Raw genomic sequence first — 19,770 nt, 5'->3', positions numbered from 1 at the left:
ACGGGTTCATTGAACTTTTAAATTGGCTCTTAAAGTTAGTGATCGAGTTGGTGTAGCTCACATTTACAACAAGAGTCGAGCTGTAATTAGCCAATTAGGCAAGGTCATAGTTTTTTGTTTTTTTTTTATGAAAAATGAAACTTTGAATTACGCAAAATCTAAAATCCGACACAGCTCGAAAAAGCGCTGGTTTGAGCAAGCCAAAAAGTGTAATCTGAGCCTGATTCGTCAAAAACTCGCTTTGGTTGGATAAGGCAAATTATAATATGCACCATGGTGCACCTTAAATTATGTGCTCCACCAATGAATTAACGCCACATATTAATTTGCTAGCTGCAGTTTTCATCTTTCAAATTCTCAGCTTTCTTCCTCTACTATTTTGTATGTCCTTCCCCTTTTCAATTATTTCCTAATTTCTCAATTTCTTCTCTTCTCTTCAATTCTATTCTTTTTTTTTTTTTTAATTCTTTTCTCGTTTTTAATCATCATACACAATTTCTCTCTCCTCAATTTTTCTCCATTGTTGATTCCTCTGTTTTTATTGAATTTGTTCATCACTGCTATTCATCGCGATGGATTTAATTTATGTACTTGAGGTTCTCGACACTACAGGTTAGATTTTTTATTGTATTTGATAATTGTCGCTAATTAGGTTTTTTTGTTGTTGATGTTAGTTATTGATTTTTCATTTTTTTGTTGATTCCAATACTTTTTTTGAGTGTGTTGATTTGAACTGATAATTTTTAGGTGTAATAGTTTTAATTTTATATAATTCAATTGATTAATTGATGAATTGATCAAACAATTGATTAATTTTAATTAAGCTGCTGAAATTTGCGATGAGATTTTGATTTCTCATTGTTATTTATTAATTTGTGATGAATTCAATCACTTGTTGATTAAATTATTAAACAATTCTGTTAGAATTCGTTTAATATGATTTTGAACATTAGCTTCATATTATCACTTAATGCAGAATTTATGTGATCAATTAGTTGTTGTTTATTAATTATTGATTAATTTGAGATTTAATGTTAATTAAACTGCTGAAAGTGTGTTGAATTTCATTTTTTATTTTAATTTCTTTGTTTTTTTTTTTTGTTGATGATTTTCAATTTCATTTATAATTTAATTGTTGAATTGATGCTTTAATATGTATTATATGAATATAATTTGTTTATATCATGTTTTTGAACATTTTGTTCATATAATTCGAGTGACGCACTTTTCATTTTATTTATTATCAAAATTGTTATTAGCAGTATCATATTATGAACACTGTTTCTATTTTTATGAACATTTAGGTTACTTTAATGAGCCTTTCTGATTTACATAATTCTCTAAGCATATATATATATATATATATATATATATATATATATATATATATATATATATATATATATATGCTTCTTAAAAAATAATTGTAAACGTAATTATGAACATTTTCCTGTATTTGAACTTTGTTGTTTTATTTCTGAACTTCAGTAATGGTATTATGAACTGTGTTTGTTTATTGCAGGTATAACGTATGAAGTTATTTATAAGGATAGTCTGAAGGTTGAGCAGCATTTTGAGCAGTGTCTTTAGGTGCAGGAGTTTTTGAAGGGTGTTCAATGGTTTATGGTTTATGGTTGGGGTTCAGAAGTTTTTATAGGTGGTTCAAAGGTTTTTGTAAGGTGTTTAGTGGTTTGTGGTTGGGGTCCAAAAGTTTTTGTAGGTGTTCAGAGGTTTCTGTACGGTGTTCAATGGTTTGTGGTTGGGGTTCAGAATTTTTTGTTGGGTGTTCAGTGGTTTGTGGTTGGGGTTCAGAAGTTTTTGTAGGGGGTTCAAAGGTTTTTGTAGGGTGTTCAGTGGTTCGTGGTTGGGGTTCAGTGGTGTTTGTAGGGTGTTTAGTAGTTTGTGGTTGGGGTTCAAAAGTTTTTGTAGGGGGTTCAGAGGTTTTGGTATGGTGTTCAGTTGTTTGTGTTTGGGGTTCAAAAGTTTTGTATGGGGTTCAATTCAAAGGTTTTGGTAGAGTGTTCAGTTGTTTGTGGTTGGGGTTCAGAGGTTTTTTAAGGTGGTTATAATGTATTTGAAGGGTGTTCAATGGTTTGTAATTGTGGTTCAAAAGTTTTTGTAGGGGGTTCAGACGTTTTTGAGGTTGGTTCAGTGTTTCCGGTAGTTTATCATAAAATTCTAGGGGCTTATCAGAAGTTTATGGGGGCTTTTGTGTTGCTTTTGGTATCTTATCAAAAGTTTCTAGGGGATGTTCAGAAATTTCTTGAAGGTGTTCAGTAGTAGGTCTATAATTAAATATTAAACAAAAAAAAAGGAAATACATAATATCCAAATAAATTTTTAATTCATACCAAAATACTTGATAAAATTTATACACAAATTATTACTTCATACAACACATATATATGAACTAAAAAGACAACGTATATGAACATCAAACATTAAATGTATGAACACAAAAATGAAGGTAAGGGATATGGAACGATTAGTATCTGATTTGCTAATTTTATTGCACAATCCACCGAAATTGGTCAAAAAGCTCCAAAAAAAAAAAAAGGAGAGAAAAATTGAAAAGGGTTGTTGAAAGTTTAAATTTAGGTTTTCAAAGAATTTAGATGTAGAAAAAAGAGAATATCAAAATTTAATGGTGAAAACCAAAAAAAAAAAAATGACTGGGCCTTTAGACTGTTGGGCGCGAATTTGCTGGGCTGGGCGGAGAATTGGGCCTGGTGCACCTAACCATGGTGCATGTAATACCAATTGGTTTGATAAGTTTGACATTATTTTTGAGTTTCGGTTAAAGATTTTATTCCAAAGCCCAATCCACCAACCTGATTATATTTTTATCACCTTTAAACACTTATGCATAGCCAAAATCAAATTATAAAACAACTTACATACAAGTATAAGAAAATAATGAATTGTAACGGTGTATAACTATAAATGGTGCTAATTAAAAGTAAAATTACTTTATATTCGTGACATGTTTTATTATCTTTTATTTTGACCCCTTTACACCATTTTTTTAATCGGTTAATGGAGTTGGGTATTTAGAATCATCAAATAGGAGAGTGAAGAGGGTAGAGTAGTGCTTTTTTTTTTTTATGAGGTAAGAAACATATTTAACTTTTTACAACAAAAACAATGGGGTGGAAAGGGTTACTACCTAAAAGCGATTTTGTTACTTTACTTATTATCCAAACATATTGTAGCGGAAACAAATCTGATTCCAATTCTCCCCTTACAAAAAACCTAGATGAAATTATGAAGTATGAGAGCTTGTTCTTTACACCCGAGTATACCGTACATCTGGGTATATATAATAAATTCTAATGGAGTACTTAGGCCATGTTTTCTTCAGCTTAATTTCAATTTAGTTTAATTCAGCTCCAATAAATTCAGTTCCTAATTTCCTTCTTTCATAAACAATTCATTTCAACTCTATTCAGGGCCTGCTCTATTCAGATTATTTTCAGTTCAGTTCAGTTCAGTTTAGTTCAGTTCATTACAATTCAGGTAAGCTCCAATACGTTCAGTTTAATTCTTAATTTCCTTCTCTCAAAAATTATTCAGTTCAATTCACTTTAATTCATAATTTTCTTCTCTCATAAAATATCCAGTTTAACTCAGCTCGAATAAGTCAGTTTAGTTCAATCAATCAAAATAAGCCCTTAGTTCACTTCAGTTCTAATTAGTTCAGTAAATCAAAATAGGCCTAGCAAAACACCCATAAGGCCATAAATGTAGGTTGTTTTACTCCGTAAGTGAATGGATCATTCACTGCTACAGTCCTACACTTGGGAAGCCCAACTTACTTTGGAGTCTGACTCTTTCATCTTCTCATCCGTCAATCGTTCCATTCATTCATTAACCAACCCTCAACTCACAGATTCGAAAGGAATTTATTTTATTTTGTTTTTCAGAAAATTCCTCAAAATTCAATTTCATCTCAAATCTGCAAATCTGAAAAATTTCATCATCATGCGTGAAACTCTTGTTTGATCGTTGATTATTAGCAAGATTATTGCTTGAGAGAGCGTGTTGGAAGTGGAGAGAGATTGTTGCTTGTTTTTTCCCCCCAAAAAATTAAGGCAACAATCTCTCTCCACTCCCACCAAGCTCACTTTCATCAGGCATATTCATATCTCAAAGATTATAAAGGTTCGCGATTTCAATTTGTCAATTAAAATCTCCTAACAATCTTATCTTACCCTAGATTTTTGCTCAAACCCTAATTTGATTGATTCAATGATTTATTCAACGATGGATTTGATTGATAATTCCTTATGCATAGACTATAAATTGATTGATGTACTGAAATTTGACAGGTTATTGAATTTAAGATCTGGGGTTTCTTCTAGTTTTTCTATTGATCACGTTTTCTCTGGAAATTTTGGATTTTTGATGCTATCATTGAATTTTGTAATCTTGAGCAATGAGTTGTCATGATTGAGCTTTGTTTAATTTTTGGTATTTTTGTTCAAGTATTTGATACCTCGTGTTGAATTGTTGGAAAAATTGCAGTTGTCGAATATCCCATGGTAATGTTTAGAGTTTAGACAATTGTTATTTAGCTAGCAAACTAGATCCTTTCTCGGTTAACGAGCAAGAAAGGTTTGTTCAAATTTATGTATTCTCTTGTTTTAGGTGATTGTTTTTGTAAGGGGGTGCGTTGATACTATGATATAGAAGAAAAATGAGTTAATTTGAGGGAAATTAGGCATTAGAGTTATAGCTTTCATCAGCCTTTTGAATAACTTGAGTATGGTACTTGATCACCATATATTGTACCCGTCTTTGCTGTGTTTCTGATATTGGATCAAGAATGTGGTTTTTTAGGCATTTTTTTTGTTCCTGTTGCAAGGACTACATTGACACTTTCAAGTTTATGGACATTATTTTGATCATGTCAGATTGTTTAGACTATTAAACCAAATATATTCGGAAAAAATGTGAGCTTTCATCCTTATTATGTCTGTGTGTTAACTTTCTGACTCATATTAAACTAATGTGTAGTGTTTGTAGGCATGTGCTTAATTTTGCCTAGATTTTGAATGAAGTTGGGGTAACTGGCTTCTAGATAGTCATGTCCGAGTTCTATGGTGTTTTTGACAGGAATTGATGATCAATGCAGCGTGATGAAGGTTTCTGCTTTGAATGGCGTTGGAAGTATTACTCCAAATTAATTTCTGCTGATATTTTGGAGTTCTGACTACCTCCCATGAATATTAATAAAGATCAGAGCTGTGGAATGAACTGGATATCTAAGGATATGTTTGAAGCTCTGGATGGCGGTAAGCTCATAGATTGGCATGCTTTCATTGTGCTCAAGAACTTTGTATTTGTTGTCTGTATTTCTTAAACTTTAACTTCCATATTCTTTTGTGCAGATTTTGGAGTTAAATATACATTGTAATGGCTGCAAGACTATGTGGAACAGGTATTTTATCTTAGTGCAATTCATCTCTTGAACTATTGTACCTATCTTCATTCATTACTCTATTATTATTAGGTTGTACTGTTCATTTTTGGCTCTCTTAACATTTTACGCATAACTTTTCTGATTAAGAAAAGACTTGGGCATTCGTTTGTCATTATATATTCCAAAGAAGGGATACTATACTTCTAAATGTGTGTGTGCGCGAGTGCATGTGCTTTGTAAGTACTTTGTAATTGAATTATATGGTTTCTGCATCTAAAGATTACTTTAAATACTGAACTTAGAACTTTGTAACTAAACAAAGTAGGTTGGATTTTGAGTCTGCCTCTTGTTGTAGGTGGATAGAAAAACCTGTCATATGTTTCTATGTGTTTGTTTTCATGTGTGGGAACATGTTCAATGCTTTATGTATTTTCAGAAAAGATAATATTCTATGCTCCTAGTCAACTCTAAGAACGTAAGAGATATTTTAGGAAGCAATTGATTTAAGAAATATGTTGCTAGAGATCACTGACTTGGAATACTGTCTCAACCTATTTGAAGAGATATTAGTGGTCAAAGAAATTGCACAACCATGTTTGCCTTACATTATGTAATAGATGTAGTAGCAAATAAGATAGCTGATGTGAAGTTTTTGTGAAGTTACTAGCCTTGAAAAGTCAAGAAAGCAACTTTTTTCAGTCTAAGTTCAAAACTAAAATATCTGTTGCAAGACTTGTCAACCGAAGAATTGATGCACAAAATGCTAAGTAAGAAGTATGCATTTACTTTACAAATTTGCATCATCTAATTACAACATGATGACCTGTACTTATCCTACAAATACATGTACCATGTGCCTTATCTGTTTCCTAGAGACCTTGAAATTCTTGAGGAGAAACACAATAAAGAACTTCCCTCCCAAAAAAAAAAAAAAAAAAAAAAAAAAAACTGAAGACAAGGGAGGGTGTAGTGATGAGGTTAATGAGTTCCGTTCAGCAAATTCCATATGGGGGTGATGGTTTCGAGTTACGTGGAAGTCTTGGGGTTATGCTGATGCTCCTATGAGTGATTATCATGTCAATTTCAGCCATATCCATGCTCGTACTTGCATTATCATGCCAATTTCAGCCATATCCATGCTCGTACTTGCATGTGCCGATGATGGTGAACCTAAAAAACATCGCACTGGAGGTGCAGGGTGTGGGGGTGGTGATGAAGGAGGTGCAGGGTGTGGGGGTGGAGGTGGCGGAGGGTGTGGAGGTTAACAAGTTGTAAAATATCAGTACACCCTCATAGTATATACGTATATATGTGTCATGTGAGTGCTCGTGCTGGTGTGCGTATATATCCCTGTGAATGGTTCAGAAATTTATTTTGGAATCTAGCGAAAAATAAAACATGTATCGTTTTTCTTGTATAGAAATTAGAAACTACTCGTATGTAATTTTCCCTGTTTATGTTTTACTCGAGTACTTAATAAAAACCTGAGTTCTTAATATCTGTAGGCATACATTAATTGCAGTGGGAATTCAACTTACAATAGAGAGTATATTTCTGCTAGTGGCTGATGATTGACTGACAAGCTGCAAGCGAGCTGGAGCTCATGAGTACTTGCAATGTATTATGTCAGCGTATGTAATTATCAATGCTAGTTTCCAAGTTTCCATAGAATAGATGTGTTTTTCAAACTTTATTTTTTAGCCTTTTCCATCCTACAATCTGGCTTAATTTTATACCTCTTATATTTTCCTTATTCATTTATTAAATGAGTGATGATTTGACAGTGATAGGAGTCCTTCCCTTTTGTAATCTACTCTTCCCTGCGCCTTCATTTGCGATGAGTATCATGTTTCCAAGCTTGTATCTTCTTTACACTAGATTCTAGAAAGGAGTCGTAACTTAATTATCCATGATAATAATGTCTTTTAGAGTAAAATGATCATCGAAGATTTATGCCACAACTAGTTTGTCTGTCCTTGAGAAATTTTGGTGGTATATGTCTATTAAAGCGAGAGGAGGAAAAAGTTCATGCAAGGGCAAAAAGTTTTAGTTTAGTTTAGTGTTTTACCTTTTTTTTTTTTTTTTTGAGGAAAACAAGAGCAAGTTGATAAGATCATAAGATTGAACTTTTTTTTATTTTTTTGAAGAGAGTTATTAATCACCATGAGATGCTACAATGAAATTTTAATCAAAGGGATACATAACCAAACCTTCATTTCTATTAGAATTTGCCCTCTGATATCTGAGAATTTCTGAAGTCTGAACGTCTACAAGAGACTTTGAAGTTAATTTATGTGAAGTTTAGGTCTGAAGCTCTGCTTTTCTGGTTATTATTTCGAGTATTTAGTATTCTGCTGGGTATATGGACGGGCACAGTAGTTTTTGTCATTAGGTAAAATGAACAAGAAGGGGAATATCTGTTAGAGGGAAGTGGGAAGTTGTTAGTCTATTAACAGAGGAGATTAGGGAGAGGAATTATGGAGATTGTCGAGAAGTTGATTTTGTTTTTGTCGGTTTTTGGAGTGTCTAGCCACTCAAAAATTTTGTCATTATAATTCAGCTAGAGGTAGAATGAACATGAAGAGGAAAATCAGTTAGAGGGAAGGTGTTAGCCATAAATAGAGGAGAATTTGATTTTGTTTTAGTCTGTTATTAAGACTGTCTAGCCACTCAAAAGTTTGGGGACAAACCCCTTTTGATGATTTAATAGCATCGAAGTATAATCTCCAATCAATTACCCCCAAAATCTCTTCCCCGTTTTCTCATTTCTGGCTTTTTCAGTGTAATAAACTTTCTATAAAGCCATATAATATTGATTAAGGCTGAATAATTTATACAGCTGATGCTTCTTGCCAATTCACTTCACAACTTTGATACCAAACTCCAGTTCTTTCGAGATAACTGCAGCCTGCTGGTCTGCTAATACGAACAAAGACAGGATCTTCTGCCAGAAATCAGCAGGAACTTAATTCGAAAAACAAATGTTCTGTTGTTTCATCTTTATTTCCATACAAGCAGCATGATGTTTATTCCAGATTTTCATATTGGCAACCTGTGAAAGATGCATAACCAGTTTTGGCCTTGTGGGACTTCATCAGATTATTTTACACTACATGTTAAGTTGGATGATCTGTGTGCCTACCTTATGACAAACCTGAGTATCTGAGCCTTTTCATGTATTGTTTGTTTGTGCTTCAAGGACTGCATGATTGCTGCTGCATCTTACAAGAAGTATAAATTGACCAAATCTAAATATCTTAGTCCTCGACATTCAGAAGCTCATAGAATTTTTTTGATGATGTTAACTGACTTTGAACCTTTTTTTTTTTTGAAACAAAAATCTCTCATTTCTCTTGAATGTGTGATAACATCTTCCCTTTATAAACTTGTGTTTTTGCTTGTAGTTAGTTTTCTTTATATCTTGTAATTTTCTGGTGCTGTGGCCTAAATCTTATAGACCTTAGGGTGACGACTTCTATTATAGTGATTTCCAGGAGTTTCAGATTATGACAGAGATTGAAAATCAATCTGATGCAATGAACTAGTTTGTTTTGAATGGAATTTTAAGTATTTCTCCTTTTAAGAACTTTGTTGATATCAATATCAGAGCTGGGGAAAGAAAACTTCAGATATCTAACGATTTCTTAAGCTGTGTTTCTGGATGATAGGTTAGCATTTACTTCGTATATATTTGCATGACTAAAATTTATTTTAGATGAACTTGATTGACTTAATTACTGTTAAATTTGGCTTAGAATATCATTTTATGTATATATGTTATCTGTATTAAAGCTCAAACTTTAGCTTCCTCATACAATGATTTTGTGCTAGTTTAACTTCCTTGCACTGGGTTTTGTGAAAGTTATGGAACAGATTCTCAACTGACTGGAGTTCAATCATTTTCTGACTGTAGCACCTCCTTCCCCCAACATTTTATTAGCCTAGCTTATTAAACCTATCTTTTCTTTCACATTCTACACAGAAACATGCATGCGTATGAAAAGGAAAGCGGGTCTTTGGATGATGGTTTTGATGAGGAGGCATAGTATGCTTGTCTATTTGCAGGTATGTGTTACTGACCAAATTATAATTGACATATTGTTGAAGTAAAGCCTTTCCAAACAACACATGTAAGTATGCGACATTTATAAATGAAGAGAGTTAAAAACACATTTAAGACTATATAAAGCTAAGGGGCTACTCCTCTTATTGCATATGGCTTTAAGAAGGAATCTCCTTAGACATGTGAAGTGGACTCTCTCTCTCTCTAACTTGATGATAGGTGCGGCCCAAACCCATAATTAACACATAGGAAGTACGGACTGGAAGTATAAAAATCCACTTTTGCAGTGTGTTTAAACTGTGTTAAGTGTTTTGATAAGTACTGCATGTAGAATGATGCAAGTACACAAAGAAGAATGGATTTAATTGCAGAATAATGCATTTTAAATCTTTTGTTACAAAAAATTCTGTACTATGTAAAAACCTGTGATGACCTACCTGATGACATCTTAGGATGGAAGAGCTGCAAAAAAGAATAAAATTTTCAAATTGCTAAAGTTCTGTGTGTTCATGTGTTTATGTGCTTGAGAACGTATGCTTGTGACCACATATGCACAACACAGCAGCCGAATGCAGATTAGTTGTCAACCTTGAAAATGATCTGATAAACTTGTGATTTGTCGATATTGTTTGATGTCTGACCAGTCTGATTTTTAAATTAATGGATTTTCTGTCATATTTGTTAGTGGCACGGTTTATGCAATTTTCATGTTGTAAGCTATTTACTGATTAGTGATTACGATAGAAAATTTAGGAACAAAATGAATTTTGAAGCACGATACTGTCCAATAGCGTAGGACAATCGGTATGGTTTAACTTCAAAACCCACTAAGATAGAGGCTAAGGAGACTTTTTTGGTCCGTCTCAATAATAGTGTCATTTAGGCTTGGAGTAAATGATCAGTAGAGAATATAATAAATTTTTCTTACAAATTAGTGATTACGGTTATTTCTTCTGTTAGGAGTAACTTCCTTTGTAAAGTTATCAAGCAATATGTACTCAGTCTAGGTATGAAGTCTAACACTAAAAACTAGTTGTGAGACTGGTTCATAAGCTGACTTTATGAGTAGTATGTGTCCTTCAGAAAATATAAATATAACATGATGACTTCATTGAGATGTTTACTTATCCTATAAATACCCTTACCCTGTATCTTTTCATTTCCCAGGGAACCCTGAACTTCCTGAGGGACAAAACAAAAGTAAGAAGGAAAAAAAAAGGTGAAGAGGAGATATTCCAAGTTTATAATTGTGATACACAAATTCACCATTATCCCAGATATTTTACCCTGCTATCCCCTTAAATTTTCTATCCCAACCTTATTTATAGGTTCCCCGAGTTTCCATAATACCTTTGTGACATTCATTATATCACATTTATAGATTTTGAAGCCCTTGCTAACAGGTTAAAGTGATGAGACTTTTAAGTTCTTTTAATGGTGAGCATATTCCGTATGGGGGTGGTGGTTTTGAGTTACTTGAAAGCACCCAAGGTATGTTGGTGCTGCTCTGTTTGATGGTTATGTCCATATCAATTATGTCTATGATTGTATTTGCGTGTGCTGATGATGGTGAGCCTGGAAAAACTCGTAGCAGTTACGGTGGTGGTGGATTTTTTACGAGTAGTGGTGGAGGATTTGGTGGTGGTGTTTTTTTCGATAGCAGTGGTGGAGGATTTAGCGGCGGTGGAGGTGGAGGATGTGGCGGCGGAGGTGGTGGTGGTGGCGGAGGTGGTGGTGGAGGGGGAGGTTGTTAATTATAATAAAACATCAATCTATGACTCAGTAGCGCGCCTTAAAGACATGATCAATTTCTAATGAAGGGTTCCTTTACTTTGAGTTTCCCTTTCTTTAAACTACTACAAGATTCATTGTAACATGTCATAGTTCTTGTGTATACTTGAAACATTCCTTAAAAGATTGTGAATACCGCATCAAAAAAATATTAAGCCATCAGCCATGGGATAAAGGGGATTATTACAGGTGCCCAAACCTTACTGTTTGAAAAAACTATTGTGTATAATTTGAGAGTAAGTGAAAAAATTATTGTGTATAATTTGACAGTTTGTAAACTATAACATATGTAATTTTTTAGCTTTGTGACACGGAAAGATGATATTTGTTTGATCGTTGTTGTTGGTAAAATACCTGTTGATTCCCATAACAAAATAGAGAAGATGAAAGGGAAAAATACTTGATTGAAGATCTCAACTCACAGTTGCGCCGTGGAACAATAATCCACTGCCTTAGAAGCGAAATACGCCACCACCGGTACAGGTTTCCTGATGACGCACGCCCCCCAAGTTTAACGCAACTCTTCCCGTAATTCGTGCACCCGAACCCGAAAAGTGGAATTACTCAAGAACTGTTCAGATCTTAAAGGGTAGGTTTTGTTTTGTGTTTTGGTTATTTCAATAATGAAATTAACTTGGTTTTTAATAAAGGTCAATGAGTTGTATTTATAGGAGTAATAAGGAAAAGAGACAAGCAGCTTGAGCCTCACGCAAGGCCCATATACTCGGTTGGGCTTGCGAGTAGAGAGCTATAGCTCATTCGCAGGGAGCTCTCACTCGAACTGCCGCAAGTGAAAACAGGGGGCGAGCTAGTAGCTCTCCCGTAGGAGAGCTATAGCTCGGGTCTCCAGCTAGCCAAAGAAGAAGCGAGCTAGTAGCTCACGCATAGGAGAGCTATAGCTCGGATCTGCTGGACACTACTGATGGCAACGAGCTCTAGCTCGACCATGCCGTAGGCATTCCCAGCATCCGAGCTCTAGCTCTCTTGCTAGCTCGGCCTTGATCAATCCCCTAGACTTGCATTCTCCATCATTCCCTCTCTAACTCTTTGCACACTCACTTGATGAAACTCCGATTTGCATTACTAGTGAGGAAAACTCCAACAGTTATTCTTTGTTTGACATAGTAAATGTTGAATTCTACAAATTATTAGTATGAGTATGTCTTGTAAGTTTTAAATAATGGACATAGTAGCATAATAGCGACAACCTATATTATATAATAATGTGTTAAGTTTATAAATCCTCCGTTTCTTAGAATTCTTTCCATTAAAACACAAGGTTAAAGTTTTAAACCGTTAATAACAAGACTAGAAGTAAAATTTTAATTGTTTAAATATGGATTGTTTCTAACATTTTATTAGTTCTCAACAAAAATTGAAATATGATAAAAAGCTTGCTATTCTAATTGGTAAGGTGTGACAGACATTTTCTAGCTAGAAATCTGTTTATCTTTGGTAGTTGGATATTTATCATCCTGTTTTGAACACTGCTTATATTGTGGATTTTAAACAAATTCCCATGGATTTCTGATGATATCTGAAGCCGCTAGTTCGTGAATGAGGTGTAAGCATATTGATTGATTTGGCATGTCTTTCATTGTATAAGATGAACTTAATGCCATGAAGTTTACCTACTTGATTATATATGAGTAGCTTTTTAGTTATATTTGCCTGTATCGTTTAAAATAACTTTAGCTTCCATCTACTTCTTTCTTTGTACTAACTGCCATGAAATAGATGCGGTTGACCGAGTGAAGGTCGTATTTCCAAACTATTGGCAATTTAACATAGGAACGTAGGAAGTATGGACTGGAATTATTTGAAATTCACTTCCGCAATGTGTTTGAACTGTGATATGTGTTTCAGTAACTGTTGTATGTAATGCATGTAGAATGCTCTGCATGTACATATAGGAGAATGATATCTATACAGTTTTTAAGTACAATATAATTGAAGTCGCCTGTAATGATCATCTACCTGATATAATGTACGAGAATTGTCTGTGTGTTTGCTCACCAGCGTCTTATGCTTGATGTGTCAAAATTGCATTGGGTGCTCTGCTTTTATAATGTTTTCCGAGTCTTAAATTCTTGAGATATTTTGCATCTTGTTGTTAGTGGTTTTGATGCAAATTCTTTGAATATTATGTTCAAAGTTCTACAGAGATTACGATAGGACGTATAGGAATATAATGTATTTAGAAGAAAAATGCAGTCCAAAATAATCGGTTAGCTTCAACATCTATCTACGCCTTCCTCTTAAGGAGACTTTTCTTTATTGTCTAGAAAGTAGAAAGTTAGAAACAAATATGAAGGAAAATTCCGAGTTTGTAGTAGTGACAGTGACACAAATTTTACGTATCATTGTGACATTCCTCTATTATTTTTTTTTTTGACATTCCTCTATTATATATCCTCTTAAATTCACAAATCATTTTTTATAGGTACTCTGCGTAACCAAACACCCATTGTGACATTATTCTAAATTAAGTTTATTACTCTTGTAAATTTGGCAGCTCTTAGAGTGAAGAGATGAGGCTTTTGAGTTCTCTAAATGGTGATCATATTCCGTATGGGAGCGGTAGTTTTGAGTTAATTGAAAGCACCCAAGGTATGTTGGTGCCGCTATAGTGGTGGCACCTATACCAGTGGTGGTGGAGGAGGCATTGGAGGTGGAGGATGTGGCGGGGATGGAGGTGGAGGATGTGGCGGTGGTGGAGGATGTGGTGGTGGAGGATGTGGCGGTGGTGGTTGTTAAAGTATAAATTTTAACATCAATCTTCGACTCAATAATTGTCCGTTCCTTTTCTTTGAACTCCCGGTTGTTAAAGTCATAGTTCAACATCAATAATAATCATTCGTTCCTTTTCTATAAACTCCCGTTCTTTGCATTTTTTTTTTTAAGTAGATATACCAAGTATATTGTAACATATAAGTATGTACTTTGTTTTATGAGTTATGTATGTGAAACTGTTTGTAAGGTGGTGGTTGCTACTTGCTAGGCTTGCAAACGTTACTATTTTTATTAATTTTATTTTAATAGTGCACACTAAGCATTATTATGTAATAATTATTATGTATAATATGAAACTATGAAAGTATGGATATAAACTATAATAAAATTTCAATTAGCTCTGTGATATGGAAAGAAGATACTCCGTATGATGGGCTAATTGACCAAATTGGTAAATAAAAAATACCCTTAGCGACAATTTGGTAAAAAAAAACTTTTTCCGGCGACAAATTGGTAAAAAAACTAACCTTAAGCGACAATTTGGTAAATAAAATAATCTCAGGCGACAATTAACCCAAAAAATACAAAAAATTTCGATAAATTACTCGCGAATGCTTAATATAGTTTGTTTTTCTTGTTATTTACCAACTCTTTTTTACGGAAATTACAATTTGAAGAAAAAAAACCGTAAGTATCAATTTTCACTTAAGTTTCGTACCCCTTATTAACGAAATTTTTTTAAAAAAGGGGTTGGAAATAAAAAGGATGACATGTAAATTCAAAATTTTAAATGGAAAAAATAAATTTAAGAACACAAAACAAATTAAAAGAGTTTGTCGGAAAAAAAGATTTTTTGGTCTAAATGTCGTCGGAGTTTATTATTTTTACCAAATTGTCGCATATTGTTAACTTTTTTTACCAAATTGTCGCTAGATGTCTTTTTTATTTACTAATCTGGTCAATTGGCCCCGTATGAAGTATAACATTATTCATAATGGGTTGAAATTGTAATTGATTAATTATACAGATCATTAATATGAGTAATAGTATCTTTTTATTTCAGATTAATACAACAATTTAGGCATTAACTTGGATGTTAGAGGCTTAAAATTCATCTTGCAGAAACCATTTGTAACCCAGACTCGACCACAATCGTCCATACCATCAATCTGTCACCCTGATTTACACCCTAAACACATTCCCATTGTTTATTAGTCTTGAAAGGTCAGAAAAATCAACCCTGCATCAGACTAAGTTTTGTTGAAAGCAGCATTAATTGCTGCATCAGACTTTTCCTAATTATAATTTTCTGCTCCACTTTTTTCTGTTGGGTCCGTCTTAATAATAGTCTCATTTGGGCTTGGAGTGAAAAAACAGAGTTTAAATTATTTTTCTTACAAAGTTAGCGATTAGGGAGATTTCTTGACGTGAGGTGCAACTTCGTTTGTAAAGTCAATAAAACGATCTGTACTCAGTCTAAGGTGTGAAAAGTCAACACTAGAAACTTGTTGTGAGCAGCTGATCCAAATTATGATTATAGTATGTCCTTAAGAAAATATAAAAATATCTTGATGACCTCATAGCTATTATTCCTATTATTCCAATATATAAAAACACCTTTGTGACATTCGTTTAGAGTAAATCACAATTATAAAGTTCGTAGTCCTTGCTAACAGGTTTAAGAGATGAGGCTTTTGAGTTCTTTTAATGGTGAGCATATTCCGTATGGGGGTAAAGCACCCAAGGTATGTTGGTGCTGCTATGTTTGATGGTTGTGTCCATATCAATTATGTCTATGATTGTATTGGCGTGTGCTGATGATGGTGAATCTGGAAGTAATCGCAATGGTGGTGCAGGTACCTATACTAGTGGTGGATTCTTTGCTGGTGGCGGTGGAGGATGTGGTGGAGGAGGCGGAGGATGTGGTGGCGGTGGAGGAGGTTGTTAATATATAGTAATACATCAATCTACGACTGAGTAGTCTTAAAACATCTATTTAGTTTCTAAGAAGAGTAGTTTGTTCGTGTTTGCGTGAAAGTTGTGTGTAAGGTGGCTGCTGCTACTTGCTGGGTGCCCATTTCTGAATATTGAGCTATAAGCCATAGGATAGGGGGATTACTGTAAAAAAAATTATTGTGTATAATAATATTATGTATATTATGATATGTTATCTTTTAGTTTTGTGAGTGATATGGAAACATGATATGTGTACGATCATTGTTCATTGTTTGACAAAGTAAAAGATATAAATTACAAAAGTATTGGTGTGAGTTTGTTTTTGACTTTTAATTATTAGTTGACAATTTGACATAGTAATGTAATAACGACCTACATTGTATAATATGCTAAGTTTATAGCTTCTCCGTTTCTTAGAATTCTTCCTATTAACAATTATGAGGTAAAAGTTGAAAATCTTTTTTTTTTTTTTTTTTTTGAAACAAAAAGTTGAAAATCTTTGATGACAATAATATGATTGGAAGTAATATATTAATTGTCAAAAAAAATAAAAAATTTTAAATTCTAAGTTTCTAAATTCAATTTGTACGTCAACAATATATCAAAACTAATTAAACAAATCAATAATTAATCTAATTATCACTAATTTACAAACAAATAATGATTTAAGAATTAAGAGGAGTAGAGGAATAAGAGGACCGTTGAAACTAATACGTACTAAAGGATAAAAGCAATAATAATATTAGATAAGTATGAAGCAAGTAAAATAAAGAACTCATAATATTTCTTCATGCTTACTTCACCAAATACAAGAGCCATATATGTAGGCTAACAAACAACAAATAATAAGCTAAGAAACTGAAAGTATAATGCCATGTTTAACCCATAAACCCACTAAATAAACTCATTAACTTCTAAATTCATTTAACTCTCTAACTTAACAAAATGACCAACATACTACTCCTAAAATTATTGACCCAACTATGAACTAACTCATGAAGAACAACGGAAGAAATCGAAAGGGGAAAAAAAAACAAAAAAATGAGGGTGGTTGCTCTTGAACCCAAGATCAAGAGGAGCTTCACTACTCTATTAGTCACTCCCTTACCAATGTGTCAAAGTTACATACTTGTTTATTTACTTCACAAAAATTTCTTTTAACCTTATTTTTTAAAAAAAAAAATCAAAACTTATAAATTTTTTTCAAAAAATCTGGGGGTTCAATGAACCCCCTTGAACCCCCCCTAGATCCGCCCATGTCCTAACGAATTATGGATGAAATTGCCTGCTATGATCATCTACCTGATAGCATCTTATTAAGTTATGATGGAGGAGCAGTGAAAATGGATGAGAATTCAGATTGCTACATATGTCCGTGTGTGTTCGCTCACGAGCGTCTTATGCTTGAGCATGTATCTGTGATGCATGATTGATATGTCAAAATCGTTTTGGGTATTCTGCTTATATGGTGTTGTCAATGTCCGAGTCTTCAATCCTTGAGACTTTTTGCATCATTATTTTGTTAGGGGTTTGATCATTGATGCAAATACTTTGAAAATTATGCTCAAAGTTTTTTTGAGATTGCAATTGGATATTTATGAAAATGATTGATGTGTTTAGAAGCAAGATACAGTCCAAAAACCTAGGATATGATCACTAAACTTCAACTTCAACTTCAACATCTGCTAAGTAATGTACTAGGGAGACTTTTCTTTAGTGTCTAGAAACAAAGGAGATTTTTACGTACTCCACTTTTCTTTTAAATTCGTTTCACACGACATTTACTCCATTTAGGCTTGGAACAAATAATTAGTGACATAGAGCGTTTAGTATTTTGTACGAATTGAAGTATACATCCTGTTAACTTCGCAAACCCTTTTTTTTACAAGTAAACCAAGTAACCACAACACCTAGTGTATCACGCTTGTAAATTTGGCAGTTCTCACTAATAGAGTGAAGTGATGAGACTTTTTAGTTCTCTAAATGGTGATCATATACCGTCTGGGGGTGGTGGTTTCGAGTTATCTGAAAGCGCCCAAGGTGTGTTGGTGTTGCTATGCTTAATGGTTGTGTCCGTTTCAATTATATCCATGCTTGTGTTTGTGTGTGCTGATGGTGGTGATGAACCTAGAAAAAAAGGTAGTGGTTATGTTGGTGGTACCTTTACCAGTGCTGGATTCATTACTAGTGGTGTAAGTGGCAGTGGATGTGGTGGAGGCAGCGGAGGAGGAGGTGGAGGTGGAGGCGAAGGAGGCGGAGGTGGAGGATGTGGTGGTGGGGGTGGTGGTGGAGGTGGAGGCTGTGGTGGTGGGGGTGGGAGTGGCGGTGGCGGTGGAGGATGTGGCGGAGGTGGAGGTGGCAGTTACTAAAAGTATTAAACATCAAACTTAGACTCAACAAGTCAACAATAATAAGTTTCTTTTCTATAAACCTTTCTTTAGATATATCAACAAGTACTTTGTTTGGGTTTGTGTAGAAGTGTTTGTAAGGTGATGGTTGCTACATGCTAAGTCGTCAAAACTTATTAAGGTTAATTTTTATTTTGTTTGGTGTGCCTCAAGTTTTCGTATGTATGAAAAATTAATGTTTGTAATAATATGACAATAGAAGTTATTATGATAAATTTATGTTATAGCTCTATGATATGGAAAGATGATAATTTAAGTTTGTATATGTTCATCATTTAGGAGCTATTGTAGAGACTCAGAACTCGTCTTGAAAAAATTATACATATTACTAGTGTAAGTAAATATTATCTTTTATTTTATACTAACATATTCAGTAGTTAAGATAACCTCCAAGTCATTTTTGTGAAAGATGGTTGTTCGTTTTATTTAGGTTGTGTTGTTAATTGTTTAGGTTCAAAGTTATGTTTAGTTGCCTAGTTGGTCAATTTATAGTGATTACAACTTTATTATTCCAATTCATTCAATAAGAAAGAAATGAAAGATAAGTAGATAACCATGTGTTATATAATCAAACTTGGAAATTCTATGTAAATTTGTACTTCATTCTGACTTCGTAAATTCCCAAAAAAAAGCTAGAAGTATAATCTGTGAAAAAATCAACCCTGCCTCAGTCTAAGTAGATTTTTATTGGTGCACACGTCGCTAAACAAACTATTCTTAATTACTTAAGAAATGTAATCAAGTAATAATTAATAACTACTTGATTTTATGAATGAATAATACTTTTCCTACAAATACATGTACCCTTATCCTCTTTAAAGAAGAAAAATCAACAGAAAAGAACTAAAGGGAAAGAGGGGAAGGTAAAGTGATGAGGCTATTGAGTTCTTTTCAGCATGTCCCGTATGGGGTTGGCGGTTTCGAGCTGCTTGGAAGTGTTGGTGGTATGTTGGCATTGCTCGGTTTGATGGTTATGTCCGTTTCAATTATTTCCATGCTCGTTTTTGCGTGTGCGGATGATGGTGAAGATAACCGGGAAAAACATCGTAAAAGTGGTGGTCGTAATCGTACTAGTGGTGGATTTTTTTTTGGCGGAGACGGAGGCGGTGGTTGTTAAACGTACATATTCATGCTAAAGTATTGATCTTCGTCACTTTTCATGAGAGTTCTTCATTATTATGTGTGTTGTAAAACTTGTAATTTGTGACTATTATGAGAAATATCATTTGTACCATGTAGCAATTTAAGTCTATGTGTTGACATGTTGTGTAAGTGATTTTGCAGTGTGAAAAAAAAAATGTTGTGTATAAGTTAACAATGTGTGAATGTACTTTCTCCGTTTTTTTAATTAACATTTTTTATATTTTTGAAAGTTTTTTTTCATTATTATTATATAC

General features: G+C 33.7%; 1 long non-coding RNA gene across 4 annotated transcripts; it reads left to right on the top strand.

The window, feature by feature from the left end:
- The first annotated feature begins 3,802 nt into the window (after window positions 1-3,802).
- LOC110690694 lies at window positions 3,803-14,331 on the top strand. 4 transcript variants are annotated; one of them, XR_002505144.1, is made up of 8 exons: window positions 3,803-4,161; window positions 5,116-5,294; window positions 5,391-5,440; window positions 6,928-7,053; window positions 9,405-9,487; window positions 10,653-11,865; window positions 13,792-13,926; window positions 13,972-14,331. It is a non-coding gene; the product is annotated as an uncharacterized LOC110690694 (long non-coding RNA). The 4 variants fall into 4 exon arrangements; XR_002505142.1 differs by having other exon boundaries at window positions 6,945-7,053; window positions 13,792-14,331; XR_002505141.1 differs by having other exon boundaries at window positions 13,792-14,331.
- Window positions 14,332-19,770: the final 5,439 nt, after the last annotated feature.

The sequence above is a fragment of the Chenopodium quinoa genome, unplaced genomic scaffold (genome assembly GCF_001683475.1).
Source record: "Chenopodium quinoa cultivar QQ74 unplaced genomic scaffold, ASM168347v1, whole genome shotgun sequence".
NCBI lineage: Eukaryota > Viridiplantae > Streptophyta > Magnoliopsida > Caryophyllales > Amaranthaceae > Chenopodium > Chenopodium quinoa.
The sequence above is the reverse complement of the archived record's forward strand: the minus strand, read 5'-3'. Positions and strand labels throughout refer to the sequence as shown.